This window comes from Somniosus microcephalus, chromosome 4 (genome assembly GCF_052327205.1).
Source record: "Somniosus microcephalus isolate GS21.2 chromosome 4, FLI_Smic_1.0, whole genome shotgun sequence".
Classification (NCBI taxonomy): domain Eukaryota; kingdom Metazoa; phylum Chordata; class Chondrichthyes; order Squaliformes; family Somniosidae; genus Somniosus; species Somniosus microcephalus.
The window spans coordinates 31,266,265-31,286,885 of NC_140990.1; the positions used below are offsets into that span (position 1 = coordinate 31,266,265).

The 20,621-nt window shown below is 46.5% G+C and overlaps 1 pseudogene; it reads left to right on the forward strand.

Moving 5' to 3' along the window:
- Window positions 1-20,621, forward strand: part of LOC147118548 (uncharacterized) — a 129,172-nt pseudogene that overhangs the window by 7,397 nt on the left and 101,154 nt on the right.

Sequence of the window (20,621 nt, forward strand, 5' to 3'; positions counted from 1 at the left end):
CGAAAGAGGGTGCCGGGGGGCTTGTCGTCCGCGAGGGACAGCATGTGGGAAAGCAGGTCTGATGGTGAAGCGTCACCGAGGCCGGGGAGGTCAAGGAGTTGGCAGTGGCGCTGGTAAGAGGACGTTTGAAATTTTTTAAGGAGCGCAGCCTTCAGATGTTCGTACTTGCCAGTCTGTGGTGGGTCCTGCAGCGCTGCCCAAACTTTGGGGACGGTAGCGTACGTGAGCGAGGAGACGAGGTAGTCGTACTTTGTGGTGTCGCCTGTGATGCCTTTCAGCCGGAATCTGGACTCGGCTTGAACGAACCAGGCTTCGGCCAAGTTTTCCCAAAAGCCTGGTAATTTAACCGTGACTGCGTTTGTATCCGCCATGCTAGCTTAGGATTCGTCCTGAGCGTCGGGGTCACCAGTGTTGAGATACCGCGGCAAACGTGGGAGTCGAGACCAGAGCTAGTAAAACAGAACAGCTTTTTATTTCAGCCTCATGGCAAAACAGGAACTGGAAGAGCCCGCGCCTGACTTATATACTCCCCAGACAGGAAGTGCTCCCAGCAGCCTGTCCCTGTGGGAAACAAGTTGCTGGAGGAAAGGGCCCCCGGTTGGGGGCGTCTGCTTAAACAGTCCGTACCGCCGTGAGCGGATTGTGTCCAGTGGTGGCGTGTCGCCACAACATTCCATTACCATTGTCATTACTTTCTGTATCTGTGCACTGGCTTTTAGTGATTTGTGTACATCGACACCCAAATCCCTTTGCTCCTCCACAGTTCCCAGTCTCTCACACTCGGATTTATCTTTCTTGCATCCCAAGTGGACGACCTCACATTTCCCCACATTGAGCTCCATCTGCCACAGTGTTGCCCACTCACTTAATCTGTCTCTGTCCCTTTGTAACTTCCTGCTCCCATCTACACACCTTCTTGTGCCTCCTAATTTAACATCACCTGGAAACTTGAATATAAAACTCTCCCTTCTTCTCTCTTCTCCTCTCGCTGAAGGTAAGCGTGCAGGTGCAGCAGGCGGTTAAGAAGGCAAATGGTAAGTTGGCCTTCGTAGCGAGAGGGTTTGAGTACAGGAACAAGGATGTCTTGCTGCAGTTGTACAGGGCCTTGGTGAGACCACATCTTGAGTATTGTGTGCAGTTTTGGTCGCCTTATCTGAGGAAGGATGTTCTTGCCATGGAAGGAGTTCAGCAAAGATTCACCAGGCTGATACCTGGGATGGCAGGAATGACATATGAGGAGAGATTGGATTGATTGGGCTTATACTCGCTGGAGTTTAGAAGAATGAGAGGGGATCTCATTGAAACATAAAATTCTGACAGGACTGGACAGACTAGATACAGGAAGAATGTTCCCGATGGCCGGGGAGTCCAGAACCAGGGGTCACAGTCTAAGGATAAGGGGTAGGCCATTTAGGACAGAAATGAGGAGGAATTTCTTCACCCAGAGAGTGGTGAATCTGTGGAATTCTCTACTACAGAAGGCAGTAGAGGTCAATTCATTAAATATATTCAAGAAGGATTTGGATATATTTCTCAAAGCTAAAGGGATCAAGGGATATGGGGAGAAGGCAGGGACAGGGTACTGAATTTGGATGATCAGCCATGATCGTATTGAATGGCGGAGTAGGCTCGAGGGGCCGAATGGCCTACTCCTGCTCCTATCTTCTATGTTTCTATGTTCATCCCAGTCAATGGTGTATATGGTGAAAAGCTGAGGCTCCAGTACAGATCCCCAGGGACAATCCATGACACATCCTGCCACTCAGAGTACGTTCCCTTTATCCCAGTCTCTGTCTCCTACCTCCCAACCAATTCCCAACCCTTGTCACAAGGTGATTTTCAATTTTTTATGCTTTTAATTTTGCTAATCATCTCTTGTGCTGAACCTTATTAAATGCCTTCTGGAAATCTATAGACAACATCCATAGACACCTCCATGTCTACCTTATTAGAGACCTCAAAAATTCATCCAGGTTAGTCAGACATGACCTACCCATCACAAATCCACACTGACTTCCTTTGATCAGCTCGTACTTGTTCAAGTGCTCAATCATTTTGTCTCTGATAGATTCCAGTAATTTCCCAACAACTGACGGATAGTACCAGAGGCGGAAGTAGTAATATATTAGATAGGAGCAGACTAAGGAAGGCTATGAAAAATTCAAAACTGGGTTTAGAATGCATGTACGTAAATGCACAAAGTGTGGTGAATACGGTTGGTGAGCTACAAGCACAATTAGCCGTGTGGCAATATGATGTTTTGGCAATAACAGAAACGTGGCTTGAAAACGGTGAGGACTGGGCACTTAATATTCAAGGGTACAGGGTGTTCAGAAAAGATAAGGAAGGAAGAAAGGGAGGTGGGGTGGCAGTGCTGATTAAGGAAGACATTGTAGTGTTGGAAAGGGAACAAAGACAGAATCCATTTGGTTAGAGTTGAGGAGCAAAAAGAATATGATCACGCTATTGGGGGTATTGTATAGATCTCCAAATAGTGAGAGGGAGGTAGAAGAGCTAATCTGCAGGGAAATCGGAGAGATATGCAAGAGCTATAGAGTGGTGATATTGGGAGACTTTAATTACCCAAATATCGATTGGGATAATGCTAGAGTAAAGGGAAAGGAGGGGGAGGAATTTCTGAAATGTGTTCAGGATAATTTCCTTGACCAATATGTTCTTGGCCCAACTAGGAAGGAGGCATTGCTGGATCTGGTGCTGGGGAATGAGGTGGGCCAGGTTGACCAAGTGTCTGTGGAAGAACACTTGGGTACGAGTGATCATCGTATCATAAGATTTAGATTAGCAATGGAGAGGAGCAAGGAGCAATCTAGAGTGGAACTTCTAAACTGGAATAGGGCTAACTTCAATGGGAAGTGAAAGGATCTAGCCAAGGTAAAATGGAACCAAAGACTGACAGGAAAAACTGTAATGGAACAATGGGTGATCTTTAATGAGGAGATGTTCCAAGTACAGGCAAGGTACATTCCAACAAGAGGGAAGGGTAAGGGAACCAAAGCAAGGGCTCCTTGGATGACGAGGGAGATAGAGAAGATGATGAAACAAAAAAAGAGGGTGTATGATGCATGTCAGGTGAATTCTTCAAGGGAGAACCAGACCAAATACAATAAGTTGAGTGGGAATGTGAAGATGAAAATAAGATTGGCAAAGAGAAAATATGAGATTAGAATGGCAGTTAACATAAAAGGGAACCCAAAAATCTTCTACCGGCATGTAAATAGTAGCGGGTAGTAAGAGGCGGGGTGGGGCCTGTTAGAGACAAAGAAAGTGATATATGCTTAGAGGCACAGGGCAAGGCTAGAATACTCAATGACACCAAGCTTTGGGGTGTGGAAAACAGTGATGATGATATCAATCGACTGCAACAGGACATAGAAAGGCTAGCAGAATGGGCAGACAAGTGGCAGATGGAATTTAATAAGTGTGAGGTGATGCATTTTGGCAGAAGGAACAGGGAGAGGCAATATACACTTAATGGCACAGTTTTAAAGAGTGTGCAGGGACAGAGGGACCTGAGAGTTAATGTGCATAGGTCCCTGAAGGTGGCAGGACATATTGAGAGAGTGGTTAACAAAGCATATGGGATCTTGGGCTTCATAAATAGAGGTATTGAGTACAAAAGTAGAGAAGTTATGCTAGCTATGAAGAAGTTATGAACCTTTATAAAGTGCTGGTTAGGCCACAACTGGAGTATTGCCTCCAGTTCTGGTCACACTTTAGGAAGGATGTGAAGGCCCTTGAGAGGGTGCAGAGGAGATTTACCAGAATAGTTCTGGGGATGGGGGATCTTAGCTACAAGGACAGGTTGGAGAAGCTGGATTTGTTTTCATTAGAGCAAAGGAGGTTGAGGGGTGATTTGATAGAGGTGTACAAGATTATGACGGGTTTGGATAGGCTAGCCGGGGAAAGGCTGTTCCCACTAGTTGATGGCACAAGGACTAGGGAACACAGATTTAAGCTTTTGGGCAAGAGATAGAGGGGAGATGTGAGGGAAAACATTTTTACACCGAGTGGTGATGATCTGGAACTCGCTGCCGACTGAAGTGTTGGAAGCGGAGACACTCAATGTTTTCAAGGGGAGACTGGATAGGCACTTGAGGGAAATAAACTTGCAGGGCTACGGGGATAGAGCGGGGGAATGGGACTGACTGGATTGCTCTACAGAGAGCTGGCACAGACTCAGGCTGAATGGCCTCCTTCTGTGCCATTATGACTCTATGACTCCTATGATGACTGCATTTCTACTCTTTGCTGTTCCCCCTGTGTTGAGTCTGTGTTTTCCAAATGTAGTTATGCTGAATAACTGGACACAGACAACAGAATACTTAAACAGGTCTTTAGTAATTGAGGGTCAGTGCTGAACTGAAATACAAACTGCTCCACAGGGTTTATATACCGGTGTGGTCACCACCGGTACTACAATATACAGGAGCCATCAGAAAGTAGTTCATCACCTTAAGGTAGTCTCTTAAGGTGGTACAGGTTACATACACTACAATTCCTCCCCTTTTAGCTTAACAGTGTACACCCCAATTTAAACATAACATGGATAACATATATACAACTTTCATACAAAACTGTTCAAAGATTCAGTCTCTGAGGAGGCCTCCTGATCCGGGCCGGATAGCGCCTTTCAGGGGTCTCTGGTTCTCGTTGCTGGGGTGACTCATCCATTTGATCTCTTATGGATTGAACATCATCATGTACGTTCGAGTCTGAGGTAGATGCTACAAGCTCAATAACTTCTTCAACTGGTGTCTCTGCCGTAGACATGGGGTCGACCCTTGTTCTCGATTCCACAAGTTGGTCAGCATGACGTCGTATTACATTCTCACCAACGTCTACCGTGTACATCAAGGGTCCTTGTCGGGCACGAATTGTTCCGGATTGCCATTTATCATTCCTATAGTCCCTGGCCAACACTGGTTGTCCTATTTCGAAACTCCGAGTGCCCTTGTTATTTACGTGCTGGAATTGTTTGTTTTCGACTTCCCTACGCACATTGGGTTTTAACAAATCCAATCGGGACCGCAACCTCCTGTTATAGAACATTATGGCAGGGCTTTGATTTGTCACTGCATGCGTGGCGTTTCGATATGCCATCAGGAAATTGTCCACCTTGTGTTGTAGTGGAATATGGTCTTCGCTCATGGCCTTTATCGCCTTTTTGAACGTTTGTACAAATCTCTCGGCCAACCCATTTGTAGCCGGATGATATTGGGCAGATGTATAGTGTTTCACCCCATTCTTCTTCATGAATTTCTGGAATTCTTCTGACACGAACTGTGGTCCGTTGTCTGAACATATTTGTTCCGGCAGCCCATTCCTTGCAAATATGGTTCTTAGAACTGCGATCGTCTTTTCAGAGGTAGTGGTCGACATCTTAATCACTTCTGGCCATTTAGAATGTGCGTCTACCGCTATCAAAAACATGGAATCCATGAATGGACCTGCAAAGTCGATATGCACACGTTGCCATGGGGTTGAAGGCCATTCCCACGGATGCAGCGGTGCAATTGGAGGTGCATTTTGAACTTTTTGGCACCCTGAGCAGCTTTTAGTCAGATCCGCTATTTGTTTGTCGATACCTGGCCACCACACATAAGCCCTAGCAAGGCCTTTCATCTTGACTCCCCCCAGATGACCTTCATGCAGTTCCTTCAGAACTCTCTCCCTTAATTTAGGAGGAATAATCACCCTTGTTCCATACATCAATGTGCCTTGACAGACGGACAGCTGCTCTCGTCTGGCTGAGAATGCCGGTAACAGTGGTTCGCCATGTGTTGGCCATCCCTTCACTGTCAAATCGTAGAACCGAGACAGTGTCGGGTCATTTCTGGTCTCTCAATACTCGCATTGGTGACTGGTAAGCATTCGATGATGGTCGAGTGAAATATCTCGACAGGGTCAACTGCCGGTGCCTCTTCCGCTGTAGGTAGTGGCAGGCGCGACAGCCCATCAGCATTACCATGTTGCTTTGTACCTTTGAATTCGATATCATATTGATGTGCCCCTAGGAAAAGGGACCATCTCTGAAGCCTCTGCGCCGTCATAACCGGAACACCCTTCTTAGGGTTAAAGATGGAAACCAACGGCTGGTGATCTGTCAGCAGCATAAACCTTTGGCCTTGCAGGTAATGGTTAAATTTCTTAACTCCCCACACGAGGCTGAGAGCCTCCCTATCTATCTGAGCATAGTTGCGCTCAGCGGAGGTCAATGATCTGGATGCAAACGCGACTGGCCTTTCCAAGCCATTTGGCAACTTATGTGAGAGCACTGCCCCGATACCATATGGAGAAGCATCACAAGCTAAACGAATAGGCAGCGTTGGGTTAAAGTGAGCCAACACTTCCTTAGAGGTGATCAGTGCCTTGCCTTTTTGAAAAGCCCGCTTACAGTCCTCGCTCCACTTCCATGGTACTCCCATTTGTAAAAGAGTGTTCAGCGGATGTAACACCGTGGATAAATTTGGAAGAAACTTGTGGTAATAGTTAATCAACCCAAGGAACGACCTCAACTGGGATACATTTTCCGGAGCGGGAGCTTTCACAACAGCTTCAATCTTGTCAGGTGACTTATGAAGCCCCTCCTGGTCAATGACGTGACCGCAGTACGCGATTCGCTTCTGAAAGAACTCACATTTCTGGCGATTAACTCTGAGTCCATATTCTTTCAATCTGGTGAGCACCTGCTCCAAATTCGCGAGATGTTCCTTATCATCATCTCCTGTAATCAGAATGTCGTCCAGGTAGCATTGTGTGCCTGGAATTCCCTGTAATACCTGCTCCATGGCCCTTTGCCAAATCGCTGGAGCCGATGCCACTCCAAAAACCAGTCTATTATACTGATATAAGCCCTTATGTGTGTTGATCGTGAGATACTGGCGTGACGCTTCATCAACTTCCATCTGTAAGTACGCCTGCGCCAGGTCTATCTTGGTGAAGTGTTTCCCGCCAGACAGCGAAGCGAAGATATCCTCAATCCGCGGAAGCGGATATTGCACCGTGTGAAGAACTGGATTAACAGTGATCTTGAAATCGCCACAGATGTGAACTTTCCCAGGTTCCCCCAGCTTGTTGCTCAATGAACGCTTCATGACGGGAACAATGGGCGTGGCCCATTCGCTCCAGTCCACCTTTGACAGTACTCCTGAACGTTCTAGCCCTTCCAGCTCTGCTTCCACAGCAGGTCATATCGCATAAGGTACCGGTCTGGCTTTGAAAAATTTTGGATTTGCATGTTCTTCAACCTTGATGTTTGCCGTAATTCCTTTCAGTGTTCCCAGTCCCTGTTGGAACACCTCAGCATCACCCAATATTTTGGACAGTCGTTTAGGTTTGACATCGTCCTCTTTACAGGAATCTACAGTTAGTGCTTGTAAGGAATGCCAGTCCATATTTATTCTCCGGATCCATTCCCATCCCAGTAGTGGTGGACCTCCCTCAGGTAACACATACAAGTCCATTCCCTGACTTTCTTTACCATTGTAGACCACCTTTACCTTTATCTTTCCGATGGGGTATACTCTTTGCCCCGTGTATGTTTTCAATACAATCTCCGTATCCCTCAGGGGAATGTGTTAGAATAACCTTTTGTACTCTTGCTTATTCATGACCGTCAATGCCGATCCAGTGTCCAATTCCATCTTCACTTGGACTCCTGCTATCCGAAGCATGACCCAGATAGTTTGGTGGTCTGCTGTGTTACCCACATTATGTATTTTTAGACAACCTTACTGCTGGAGTCTGAATCCGTCTTTTGTTCATCTGAACTGTTCTCTGTCACCTTGTGTACTTTCTTGTACTTCTCCTGCGGTGACTTTTTGTTGCTGGTCTTCTTTCCTGACCGGCATACTTTCGCTATGTGACCAAGTCTGCCCCATTTCCTGCATTCTTTATCTTTGAACCAGCACTGGTTCTGATCATGCGTTGTCCTTCCGCAACGATAACACTTTGCTACACCCAATGCCATTTCATTGGTGCTGAATTCCGATGGCCTTTGCTGCATTTCCGCAGTGCCTCGTGCTGCTGCCTGGTGCGATGCTGCAATGCTGAAAGCTTTGTCCAGCGTAAGATCCTTTTCCTCTAGTAGTTGCTTCTGGGTTCCTTCCTTTAGTAGCCCACACACGAACTTATCTCTCAGAGCATCTGCTAGTCCTGTACCGAACTGACAGTACTTTGATAACTTGCGCAGTTCGATTAAGAATTCAGCGTTGCTTTCCTCTTTAAGCTGAATTCTTTTGTAAAATTTAAATTGTTCCGCTATCAGCAGCGGCGTGGGGTTTAAATGCTCTTGCAGGATAGTAACAATCTCAGCGAAACTCTTTCCTACCAGTTTATCTGGTGTTACAAGGTGCCTTAATAACCCGTACGTCTTCGCACCCATCGAGTTTAATATGGTTAGTGCTTTCTTATCCGCCGGTACCTCATTCGCTGTACAGTAAACTTCAACGCGTTCCACATAAGTGGCCCAATCTTCTACATCGCTATCAAAAGCAGTGATGTTACCCGTTTTTGGCATCTTGTTGAGTTTCCGTTATTTTATTTATTTTTCCAAAATGGCGGCTTCCCGCGCTTGGCGGCTTTTCCCGCGCTTATCTTCTTCCCCCGCCGACTAAAATGGTGATTACCACGCTGTTGCCGTTCTCGCCTCCCAGCGGTCCTTATTTCCCCCGACGCTGCTGCTCTTGTTCCCCGCCGCTCCCGTGGTCCTCGTGGACATTAACGCTTTTCTGGCTGCTGCGCATCTCTGCCCGATTGCAGTCCGGCCCTTTTCACCGGCTGCAGTCGTGTTCTCCGCCCTTTTCTTCGGTTTCCCTCCCCTTCTCCCACTGACAACTCGGCCGACTTTCTCTCCGTGTCGCTAGATCGGGCTTACCCGCCGCTGTCGTAGAAGGGATGATCACTGCCTGTTGCTGATGGTGGACTTCGTGGCCAACAAATCCAAACCGGGTTCTCGATGCCTCCCATGCGATGCGGTGCTCAGCAGGATGATGAGGGCGGATGCCCCTTTTCGACGCCCGTTCTGAGGACGAAGCTTCCTTGGATGCAAAACTGCCGCTAGGTACGATCAGACTCGTCGTCACTGTTGAGTCTGTGTTTTCCAAATGTAGTTATGCTGAATAACTGGACACAGACAACAGAATACTTAAACAGGTCTTTAGTAATTGAGGGTCAGGGCTGAACTGAAATACAAACTGCTCCACAGGGTTTATATACCGGTGTGGTCACCACCGGTACTACAATATACAGGAGCCATCAGAAAGTAGTTCATCACCTTAAGGTAGTCGCTTAAGGTGGTACAGGTTACATACACTACACCCCGTGCCATCCCTTGCCCATTGGTGCCATGGTCTGGACTGCACTCCTTCAAGGAGTCGTCACTCCCAGCAGTCCCCAGTGCTGCGTTTGAGAGTGACCCCCCTGAAGACTCCAGCACATCCTGCCTCTTCCTACTCTTCTGGATGGCCACCCATTTACTATCCTGAACTCTCTCTGCCTGTGGGGTGGCCACCTCCTGGAACGTACGGTCCAGGAAACTCTCAGCCTCCCTGATGCTCCGCAGTGACTCCAGCTGCCCCTCAAGCTCGGAAACCCTGAGCTCGAGCTCAAGCAGCTGGAAACACTTCCGATACACATGGTCCCCCAAGACACGTGAAGTGTCCAGAAGTTCCCACATGGCGCAGGAATCGCAAGCAACAATTAGAGTTGAAAAGCACAGCAGTTATGTTAAACTTGTACAGAACCCCTGTTAGACCACACTTGGACTACTGTGAACTGTTCTACTCTATTATTAATGGATATAGAGGCACTGGCAATAGGTGCAAAAAAGATTTAGTAGAATGATACCAGATTAAATGACAAAGGGATGATTCAGCAATTTGAGCTGAGCATGCGCGGGAGAGGCTGATTGTTGGGCAGCGTGAGCTGAGCATGCGCAGTAGAGGCTGTTTGTTGGGCAGTGCGAGCTGAGCATGCGCGGGAGAGGCTGATTGTCGGGCAGTGTGAGCTCAGGATGCGCGGGAGAGTCTGTTGGGCAGTGTGAGCTGAGCATGCGCAGGAGAGGCTGAGTGTTGGGCAGCGTGATCTGAGCATGCGCAGTAGAGGCTGATTGTTGGGCAGTGTGAGCTGAGCATGCGCGGGTGGCGAGGCTGAAGCAGGTCAGAGGGAGGCAGGTTAATGAACCTCGGGGGGACGCGGGCTTCGCACACCCCAAGTGCGGCCCCAGGCCCGATTATAGAGCAGTGAACATTATCTGCCCCCACCCGCGGGTTCCCGTTTCACTCCGGCCCGAATCTCAACAAAGCGCCAAACTCCGGGACAGACAGGGAGTGAGTCAGGGAGCGTCTGTAAATGGAGGAGAAATGGTGACCGGTCAGGGAGCGTCTGTAAATGGAGGAGAAATGGAGACTGGTCAGGGAGTGTCTGTAAATGGAGGAGAATTGATGACTGGTCAGGGAGAGCCCCTCGCCAGAATTGGGAGATATTACAGAGGGAAAGCTTGTAAGGAAGGACAGAGTATTGGGGGGTTGAGCCAGCGATAGCACCTTTAGGGGAGAAGAGAGAGGGGAGTCTTCACCATTTTCCACTGAGTCCGACTCGGGACAAAGGACAGGTCTTGCGGCCAGGGCCCCGGCACCAGGAAACCCAGGGTGCAGCGCCTCCCCCATCCGCCACCACTTCCCGGTTTCTTCAGCTGGTTCCACCGAGTCGGACTTGGAGCAAAGGACAGGAGCCAGGCTCCCAGAATGGCCCGTGGCCCCAGGGAGCATGTGCACTCTCAGCGGGGAAATCAGCGCGTTGGATAGAGCGGTTTCTGGGGTGCGGGGGATTGTGGGTGCTGCGGCCACCATTAGTCAGCAATCCTTTGTCTCTTAACCTCTCCTGCCTTCTATCCTATCACAGTTCTTTCATCCCCTCCCCCCTTTCCCAGCCCCTACACTTACTTAAAAATCTGATCCATTTCCTCTTTTTTCCAGTTCTGACGAAAGGTCATCGACCTGAAACATTAACTCTGTTTCTTTCTTCACAGATGCCGCCTGACCTGCTGAGGATTTCCAGAATTTTCTCTCTTTATTTCAGATTTCCAGCATCCGCAGTATTTTGTTTTTGTTTTATTGCTGGCGTTTCTCACAGAACCGAGCCTGGAAACAGAGACCGACCAATCCAGAGCCAGGTTGTATCAGGGCGGGCGCTGGATGCGGAAGTCGGTCCCTGGCCACCTGTGTAGGTCTTTTTGTTGCTTCAGTTTGAGCTGGAGTGGAGATGGAGGAGAAGCTGCTGGGTTTAACCCCCAGTACTTCTGACCCAGGAGGACCCAACAATTTCCAATGTGAGACTGTCAAGGGAGGTGGATTCTGGGGGAGATTAGGTTGTTAAACAGACACTGTCCCTACAATGTAAAAGACTTGTTTTAGGAACAAGTATTTCTGTAGAGGATTTTAATCTATTTTACATATACAGATTTTTTTACTTCATTCTTGGGATGTGGCTGTCGCTGGGAAGTCCAGCATATATTGTCCATCCCTAATTGCCCCTGAGAAGGTAGTGGTGAGTCACCACCTTCTTGAACCGCTGCAGTCCGTGTGGTGAAGGCACTTTCACAGTGCTGTTAGGTAAGGAGTTCCAGGATTTTGCCCCAGCGATGATAAACAGCAATATATTTCCAGGTCGGTAGGGGAACCTGGGGTTGATGGTTTTCCCATGCACCTGCTGCCCTGGTCCTTCTCGGTGGTGGAGGTCACGGGTTTGGGAGGTTTTGTCAAAGTTATTGTCGAGTTGTAGATGTACAGAGGCCCTCTACTTCACCCCCACCCACTTCTATCTCTCCTCTCCTGCTGTAGAGGCCAGAGTCTTGTGGAGGATATTAGTGAGCCAGTTGGATGTTTACGATAATTCGGCAGCTTTCATAGTCACGTTTTTCTAGTGCCAGCCCTGCAAATGACCAGATTCATCTCACGCTCCTTTTTTCCTGTTTTAAATTCATTTTTCAGGATGTTAGAAGGGGAGGATTTGCAGAGGGGAAGCTCAAACCAAACATCACTTCAACATCTGACAGAGCGACTCGATTAATTGGGACCTGAATATCATCGGCCTCTGAATGTGGAAGCAAAAAGCACCATTCAATTACCTGTTTGTTCTGGAAATTCATAGGCGCAGTCACACCGGGGAGAGGCCGTTCACCTGTCCTGTGTGTGAGAAGAGATTCACTCAGTCATCTGCCCTGCTGAGACACCAGCAAGTTCACACTGATGAGAGAGAGTTCAAAGGCTCTGACTGCGAAAAGTGTTTTAAATGACCTGAGGCACTGATGGAGCACCAGCACATTCACACCAGTTACACACCGTTCAGCTGCTCTCTCTGCGGGAAGAGGTTCACGAGATCATCTCACCTGCTGACACACCAGCGAGTTCACACCAGGGAGAGGCCGTTCACCTGCTCTGAGTGTGGGAAGGGATTCACTCAGTCATCCCACCTGCTGACACACCAGTGAGTTCACACTGGGGAGAGGCCATTCACCTGTCCTGTGTGTGAGAAGAGATTCATTCAGTCATCCCATCTACTGAGACACCAGCGAGTTCACACAGGGGAGAAACCGTTCACCTGCACTGTGTGTGAAAAGGGATTCACACAGTCATCCCACCTACTGACACACCAGCGAGTTCACACTGATATGAGGCTTTTTACATGTTCTGACTGTGAGAAGAGATTTAAAAGCAAAAAGGATCTGCTAAGACACCAGCGAGTTCACACTGGGGAGAGGACGTTCACCTGCTCCGAGTGTGGGGAAGGATTTATTAATTCATCAAATCTGCTGAAGCATGGGCGAGTTCACACTGACGAGAGACCTTTTAAATGCCCGGACTATGGGAAGTGCTATAAAAGTTCTGGGGAACTGACATGCCATCAAACTGTTCACACTGGGGAGAGACCGTTCAGCTGCTCTTACTGCGGGACTGGGTTCAGGCGATCATCTGAGCTCACTGTCCACCAGCGCACTCACACTGGGGAGAGACCTTTCACCCGCTCCGTGTGTGGGAAGGGATTCACTTGTTCATCCCACCTCACTACTCACCAACTTGTTCACACCAATAACAGACCTTTTCAATGTTCTGACTGTGAGAAGAGCTTTAAAAGCAGAAATGATCTGCTGACACACCAGTATAGTCACACTGGGGAGAGACCGTTCACCTGCTCTGAGTGTGGGAAAGGATTCTCTCGATCATCCCACCTGCTGATACACCAGCGAGTTCACACCGGGGAGAGGCCGTTCACCTGCTCTGAGTGTGGGAAGGGATTCACTCAGTTATCCTACCTGCTGACACACCAGCGAATTCACACTGGGGAGAGGCCATTCACCTGCCCTGTGTGTGAAAAGAGATTCACTCAGTCATCCCACCTACTGGCACACCAACTTGTTCACACAGTTAAGAGACCTTTTACATGTTCTGACTGTGAGAACGGATTTAAAAGCGAAAAAGATCTGCTGAGACACCAGCGAGTTCATACTGGGGAGAGGCCATTCACCTGCTCCGAGTGTGGGAAGGGATTTACTGATTCATCCCACCTGCTGAGACACCAGCGAGTTCACACTGGGGAGAGGCCGTTCACCTGCTCCGTGTGTGGGAAGGGATTCACTCAGTCATCCCACCTTCTGACACACCAGCGAGTTCACATGTGACTGCTGGGTTTGAATTCTGCTGTTGCTGCTGTTAATCAGATCCAGGACTGAACCATGCTCATTCTGACAGTTGGGGTTTGTTTCTGCTGATGTTAATAACTCCTATAACTGGGCTGGTGTTCAATATTCTGGATACCTGTCAAATAAATCAGCTTTGTTTTAAACACATTGTTGTAGATTTTTTTCTTTCCCACTTGAGTGTTTAGCATCACCTGGCTGGAGCTCAGAAAGGACAATCTGGGGGAGGATCGTACGGTGGGAACAGAACTTCAGCCTGGACACAGTCCTTCAGGGCCACACTGAGAGAGGAAAACGGCACTTTGGTCTTTCTCATCTCTCTTCACTGACAACAAAGTCGTCATGTGGGTTACTCTTGAGGCCTGTAAGAAATGTGTCCCAGCCGCTCCCTTCCATGGTTCAGAGCTCCTAGGCACGGAACAGAAGGCTCCTTTACAACTGTGTTTAGAGTCAGGAAGAACAACGGTGAATGCTGGAAACATGCTGTCAAATCAGAGATTGGTGTCAAACTGCAATCTGTTCCTGACTGAAAGTGGAACAGGTTTAAGTTTATAGTTTCTAAGGTGTGATATTCATCATCTAGAATCGGGGCAGAGGGTATTTAAAAATAATATTAATAAATTTAATTAATTACATAGAATGGGAGAGCAGGTGATGTGTTACTGCTGCAATACATGGGAGCTGGTGGACACCATTGGTGTTCATAGTGATCACATTTGCAGTAAGTGTTGGCTGCTCGAGGAATTCCGGCTCCGTGTTGATGAGCTGGAGTCCGAGTTTCAAACACTGCGACACATCAGGGAGGGGGAGAGTTACCTGGACTCTGTGTTCCAAGAAGTAGTCACACCAATTAGATTAACTAATTCAGATGTAGTCCGTGGTCAGGGACAGGAGGGTGTGACTATGAGTGAGGCAGGTATGGGGATCCAGAAGGTAGTGTTGGAGGAGCCGCGGCCCTTGCTCTTGTCCAACAGGTTCGAGGCTCTTACTCCCTGTGAGGACAGGAGCAGGGACTGCAGGGAGGATGAGCAACCTGGCCACAGTACCGTGGAACGGGGGGCCATTCAAGTGGGGGGAGTAAATAGAAATGTAGTGGTAGGGGATAGTATCATAAGGGGGATAGATAGGGTTCTTTGCAGCCGAGAGCGAGAGTCCCGAAGGTTGTGTTGCCTGCCCGGTGCCAGGGTTAAGGACATCTCCTCTGGGCTGCAGAGAAACTTGGAGGGGGAGGATCCAGTTGTCGTGGTCCATGTTGGTACCAACAACATAGATAGGACAAGGAAAGAGGTTCTGCTGAGGGAGTATGAGCAGCTAGGGGCCAAATTAAAAAGCAGAACCACAAGGGTAATAATCTCTGGATTACTACCTGAGCCACGAGCAAATTTGGCTAGGGTAAATAAAATCAGAGAGTTAAATGTGTGGCTCAAAGACTGGTGTGGGAGAAATGGGTTTTGCTTCTTGGGACACTGGCACCAGTACTGGGACAGGAGAGAGCTGTTCTGTTGGGATGGACTTCACTTGGCCAGTGCTGGGACTAGAATCCTGGTGAATCGAATAACTAGGGCTGTAGAGAGGGCTTTAAACTAATTAGTGGGGGGGAGGTTTCAAGAGAGCAAAAAATAAAAATGTCAGCGGAGAAGGCAATAGAGCCAAGTAGCAGTGGGAAAATTAAAAACCAGAGCATGTCAGGAAGGGACAGAATATATAAAGATAAAGGTAAAGTAGTAAAGGGGGTAAAAGCAGGAATAAATTGTCACAAAACATATTTAAAAGTTCTTTACCTGAATGCACGCAGCATTCATAACAAAATAGATGAGTTGACGGTACAAATAACTACACATGGGTATGATCTGGTGGCCATTACAGAAACATGGCTGCGAGGTGACCATGACTGGGAACTAAACATCCAGGGGTATTTGACTATTAGGAAGGACAGACAGGAAGGAAAGGGAGGTGGGGTGGCTATGTTAATAAAGGATGGAATCACTGCAATAGTGAGAAATGATATTGGGTCAAAGGATCAGGATAGTGAAACAGTTTGGGTGGAGATAAAGAATAATAAGGGGAAAAAGTCACTAGTGGGCGTAGTCTATAGGCCTCCTAACAGTTGCAACTCTATTGATCGGAGTATAAGTCAGGAAATAATTGGGGCTTGTAATAAGGGAACAGCTATAATCATGGAAGATTTTAACTTTCATATTGACTGGACAAATCAAATTGGGCATGGCAGCATTGAGGAAGAGTTCATAGAGTGTATTAGGGATGGGTTCCTTGAGCAGTATGTTACTGAACCAACCAGGGGGCAGGCAATCTTAGATCTGGTCCTGTGCAATGAGACAGGATTAATAAAAAATGTCCTAGTAAAGGATCCCCTTGGTATGAGTGACCATAACATGGTTGAATTCCAAATTCAGTTGGAGGGTGAGAGAGTTGGATCTCACACCAGCGTACTAAGCTTAAATAAAGGAGACTATGAAGGTATGAGAGCAGAGTTGACTAAAGTGGACTGGGAAAATAGATTAAGGTGTAAGACGGTACAGGAGCAGTGGTGTACATTCAAGGAGATATTTCACAACTTTCAAGAAAAATATATTCCACTGAGGAAAAAGGGGCGTAAAAGAAAAGACAGCCATCCGTGGCTAAGTAAAGTAATAAAGGATAGTATCCGACTGAAAACAAGGGCATATAAAGTAGCCAAATCTAGTGGGAGGATAGAAGATTGGGAAGCATTTAAAAGCCAGCAAAGAATAACTAAAAGATTAATTAAGAAAGGGAAGATAGATTATGAAAGTAAACTAGCAAAAAATATAAAAACAGATAGCAAGAGTTTCTACAGTTATATAAAAAGAAAAAGGGTGGCTAAAGTGAATGTTGGTCTCTTAGAGGACGAGACAGGGAAATTAGTAGTGGGGAACATGGAGATGGCAAATATGCTGAACAAATATTTTGTATCAGTCTTTACAGTAGAGGACACTAAAAATATCCCAACACTGGACAAACAGGGGGCTATAGGGGGGAGGAGCTAAACACGATTAAAATCACTAAGGAGATGGTACTCAGTAAGATAATGGGACTTAAGGCGGATAAATCCCCTGGACCTGATGGCTTACATCCTAGGGACTTGAGAGAAGTACCGGTGGGGATTGCGGATGCATTGGTGGTAATTTTCCAAAACTCCCTGGATTCAGGAAAGGTCCCAGCAGATTGGAAAACTGCTAATGTAAAGCCCTTATTTAAAAAGGGAGGTAGACAAAAGGCTGGAAACTATAGACCAGTTAGCCTAACATCTGTGGTTGGTAAAATGTTGGAGTCCATTATTAAGGAAGCAGTAACAGGACATTTGGATAATCATAATTTAATCGGACAGGGACAGCATGGTTTTATGAAGGGGAAGTCATGTTTGACAAATTTGCTCGAATTCTTTGCGGATGTAACAAACAGGGTGGATAAAGGGGAACCAGTGGATGTGGTGTATTTGGACTTCCAAAAGGCATTTGACAAGGTGCCACACAAAAGATTACTGCACAAGATAAAAAATCACGCGATTGGGGGTAATATACTGGCATGGGTGGAAGATTGGCTATCTAACAGAAAACAGAGTTGGGATAAATGGTTCATTCTTGGGTTGGCAATCAGTAACTAGTGGTGTTCCGCAGGGGTCAGTGCTGGGACCCCAACTCTTTACAATCTATATTAACGATTTGGAGGAGGGGACCAAGTGCAACGTATCCAAGTTTGCCGACGATACAAAGATGGGAGGGAAAGCAGTGAGTGAGGAGGACATAAATAACCTGCAAAAGGACATAGACAGGCTAAGTGAGTGGGCAGAAATTTGGCAGATGGAATATAATGTTGGAAAGTGTGAGGTTATGCACTTTGGCAGAAAAAAATCAAAGAGCAAGTTATTATCTAAATGGAGAGAAACTGCAAAGTGCTACAGTACAAAGGGATCTGGGGGTCCTGGTGCATGAAACACAGAAGGTTAGTATGCAGGTGCAGCAGGTGATCAGGAAGGCCAATGGAATCTTGGCTTTTATTGCAAGGGGGATGGAGTATAAAAACAGGGAAGTCTTGCTGCAGTTATACAGGGTATTGGTGAGGCCACACCTGGAATACTGCGTACAGTTTTGGTTTCCATATTTAAGAAAAGATATACTTGCTCTCGAGGCAGTTCAGAGAAGGTTCACTTGGTTGATTCCGGAGATGAGGGGGTTGACTTATGAGGAAAGGTTGAGTAGGTTGGGCCTCTACACATTGGAATTCAGAAGAATGAGAGACGATCTTATCGAAACATATAAGATTGTGAGGGGGCTTGATCGGGTGGATGCGGGGAGGATGTTTCCACTGATGGGTGAGACTAGAACTAGGGGGCATAATCTTAGAATAAGGGGCTGCCATTTCAAAACTGAGATGAGGAGACACTTCTTCACTCAGAGGGTAGTAAATCTATGGAATTTGCCACCTCAGAGAGCTGTGGAAGCTGCGACATTAAATACATTTAAAACGGAGATAGACAGTTTCCTTGCTGATAAGGGAATTAAGGGTTATGGGGAGAGGGCAGGGAAGTGGACGTGAGTCTAGGTTTGGATCAGCCATGATCCTATTGAATGGCGGAGCAGGCCCAAGGGGCCGTATGGCCTACTCCTGCTCCTACTTCTTATGTTCTTATGTTCTTAAGACATAGTTACACAGAGTTACAGAGTCTACAGAGAGTCTACAGCACAGGAACAGGCCATTCGGCCCAACTGGTCCCTGGTGGTGTATGCTCCACCTGAGTCTCCTCCCACCCTCTTCATCTAAACCTATTAGCATAACCTTCTATTCCTTGCATCTGTGCTATTCGCCTCAACTACTCCTTGTGGTAGCACGTTACACATTCTTACCTCTCTTTGGGTAAAGAAGTTTCCCCTGAATTCCTTATTGGATTTATTAGTGACTATCTAGTTTTGGACTCCTGCAGTGGAAACATTTTCTCCAGGTCCACCCTATATAACCTTTTCATAACTTTAAAGACCTCTAACAGGTCACCCATTGGCCTTCTCTTTATTCTAGAGAAAAGGGCCCCAGCCTGTTCAGCCTTTCCTGATAAATATATCCTCTCAATTCTTGGATCATCCTTGCAAATACTTTTTGCACTTTCTCCAGTGCCTCTATATCCTTTTTATAATATGGAGACCAGAACTGTTCACAGTACTCCAAGTGTGGTCTAACCAATGTTCTATATAAGTTTAACATAACTTTTCTGCTTTTCAATTCTATCCCTCTAGGAATGAACCCCAGTGCTTGGATTGCTTCTTTTATGGTCTTAATCTGCATCCTTACTTTTAGTGATTTGTGTATCTGTACCCCTACAGCCCTTTCCTGCTCTACCCAATTGAGTCCAAATAATTTCCAAGTAGTGTTCTTATGTTCATTAATAACTAGACATTCTTATTATGAACACAGCTAGCTTCTAGCTAGTCATTTATTCAGTACATGTTCTCTAGGTACAGTATCTGTAGAGATGCAGCATGTGTGCTCCTGTGTGCAGGCTGCCATCTTGACTGTTGCCTTGTGGGTAGCCTAGTGCCTCATGGGTAATGTAGTCTTAATATCTATACAGCTGGGTAGTGTAGTCTTATATACATACAGCTATATACAGCTCTACACAGCTCTACGGCTCCACCTAGTGTCCACTATAGAATGACATGTTATTGATCATTACATCCCCCTTTGAGGTTTAACAAAATCAATATCAATCAACTTTCAAGAAAACAATAAAGATAATATCAGTAACACTTTTGTTAGTGCTCTATGAACATAAACATTTTCAAAACAGCCAACACATTTTCAAAGCTTTACATTGTACTCAAAGATTAAGTCTATCAGGCTTTTTTACTTCATGTGTGGATCTTCTCAACACGGTTAAGTCTGATGTGTCTTCATGAGATTGTTCTGGCGGTGAATGACAAGATGCAGTTGCAGCATTGTCATCAATCTGGTCTTGAATAGATCGAGGTCTCCTTGCGATCTTTGCTTGGAGAGGGTTTCAGTGTTTCCTTCACTCTTCATGCCATAACTCTCAATGTAGTCAATGCACTCTCGAAAAACTGCTGGCAGCTGGATCCCATCATACAGCATAGTCCTCTCAGCAGCCTCGGCTAATGGAACACCAAAGATTGGCCTGAGGAAAGAAGGAGTATCCACCGGAACTGCTTCCTGCTCTGGTGCAGGCTTCTTCTTTTTCTTTTTCTCTTTCCACTGCTTAACAACATCTGCTGCGGTTATATCTTTGGGCTTTTTCTCCTTGTGTTTTTCCTCTTTGTGCTTTTCTTCCTTTGGCTTCTCTTTGACCTTAAAGTCTTTTTCGTTCTTCTTGGAGAAACTAGGCTTTTTGAAGACATGGATGCCCTTTGGCCTTTTCATCCTTGATGGGCTCTCTGCTTCATCACCTGAGTCATCTGGTCTGCTTATGGCACAGTTTATACGGTAGACTCTCTTGACCAGTTCTAAGTCTTCACAAGCTTTGTCACCTAGTATCGAATCAAGTCTTTCAGCCACAACAGAAAACGTGAGATGATGCACTTTGTCTTTGACTGTCACTTTAAGTCTGCATACACCTAAGCTATCTATTTTCTGCCCATTATAGCTCTTCAGTAGTATTGACTTCTTCTGTATTTTGGGCTTTTCTTTCATATTTTTTATGTCACTCATACTGATTATGTTTGCTTTTGCCCCAGTGTCCAGTTTCAATGTAACTAATGCTCCATTTATCTGCAGTGGGATCATCCATTTGTCCACTTTTACTGCATTGACTTTATGTTCAGCATTGTCCATTTCTGAGGGCTGCACATTTTCTGTATCTTTTTTGATATCGTCACATGACACCATTCCTACAAAAAATGTCTCACTTAAATCAGTGTCC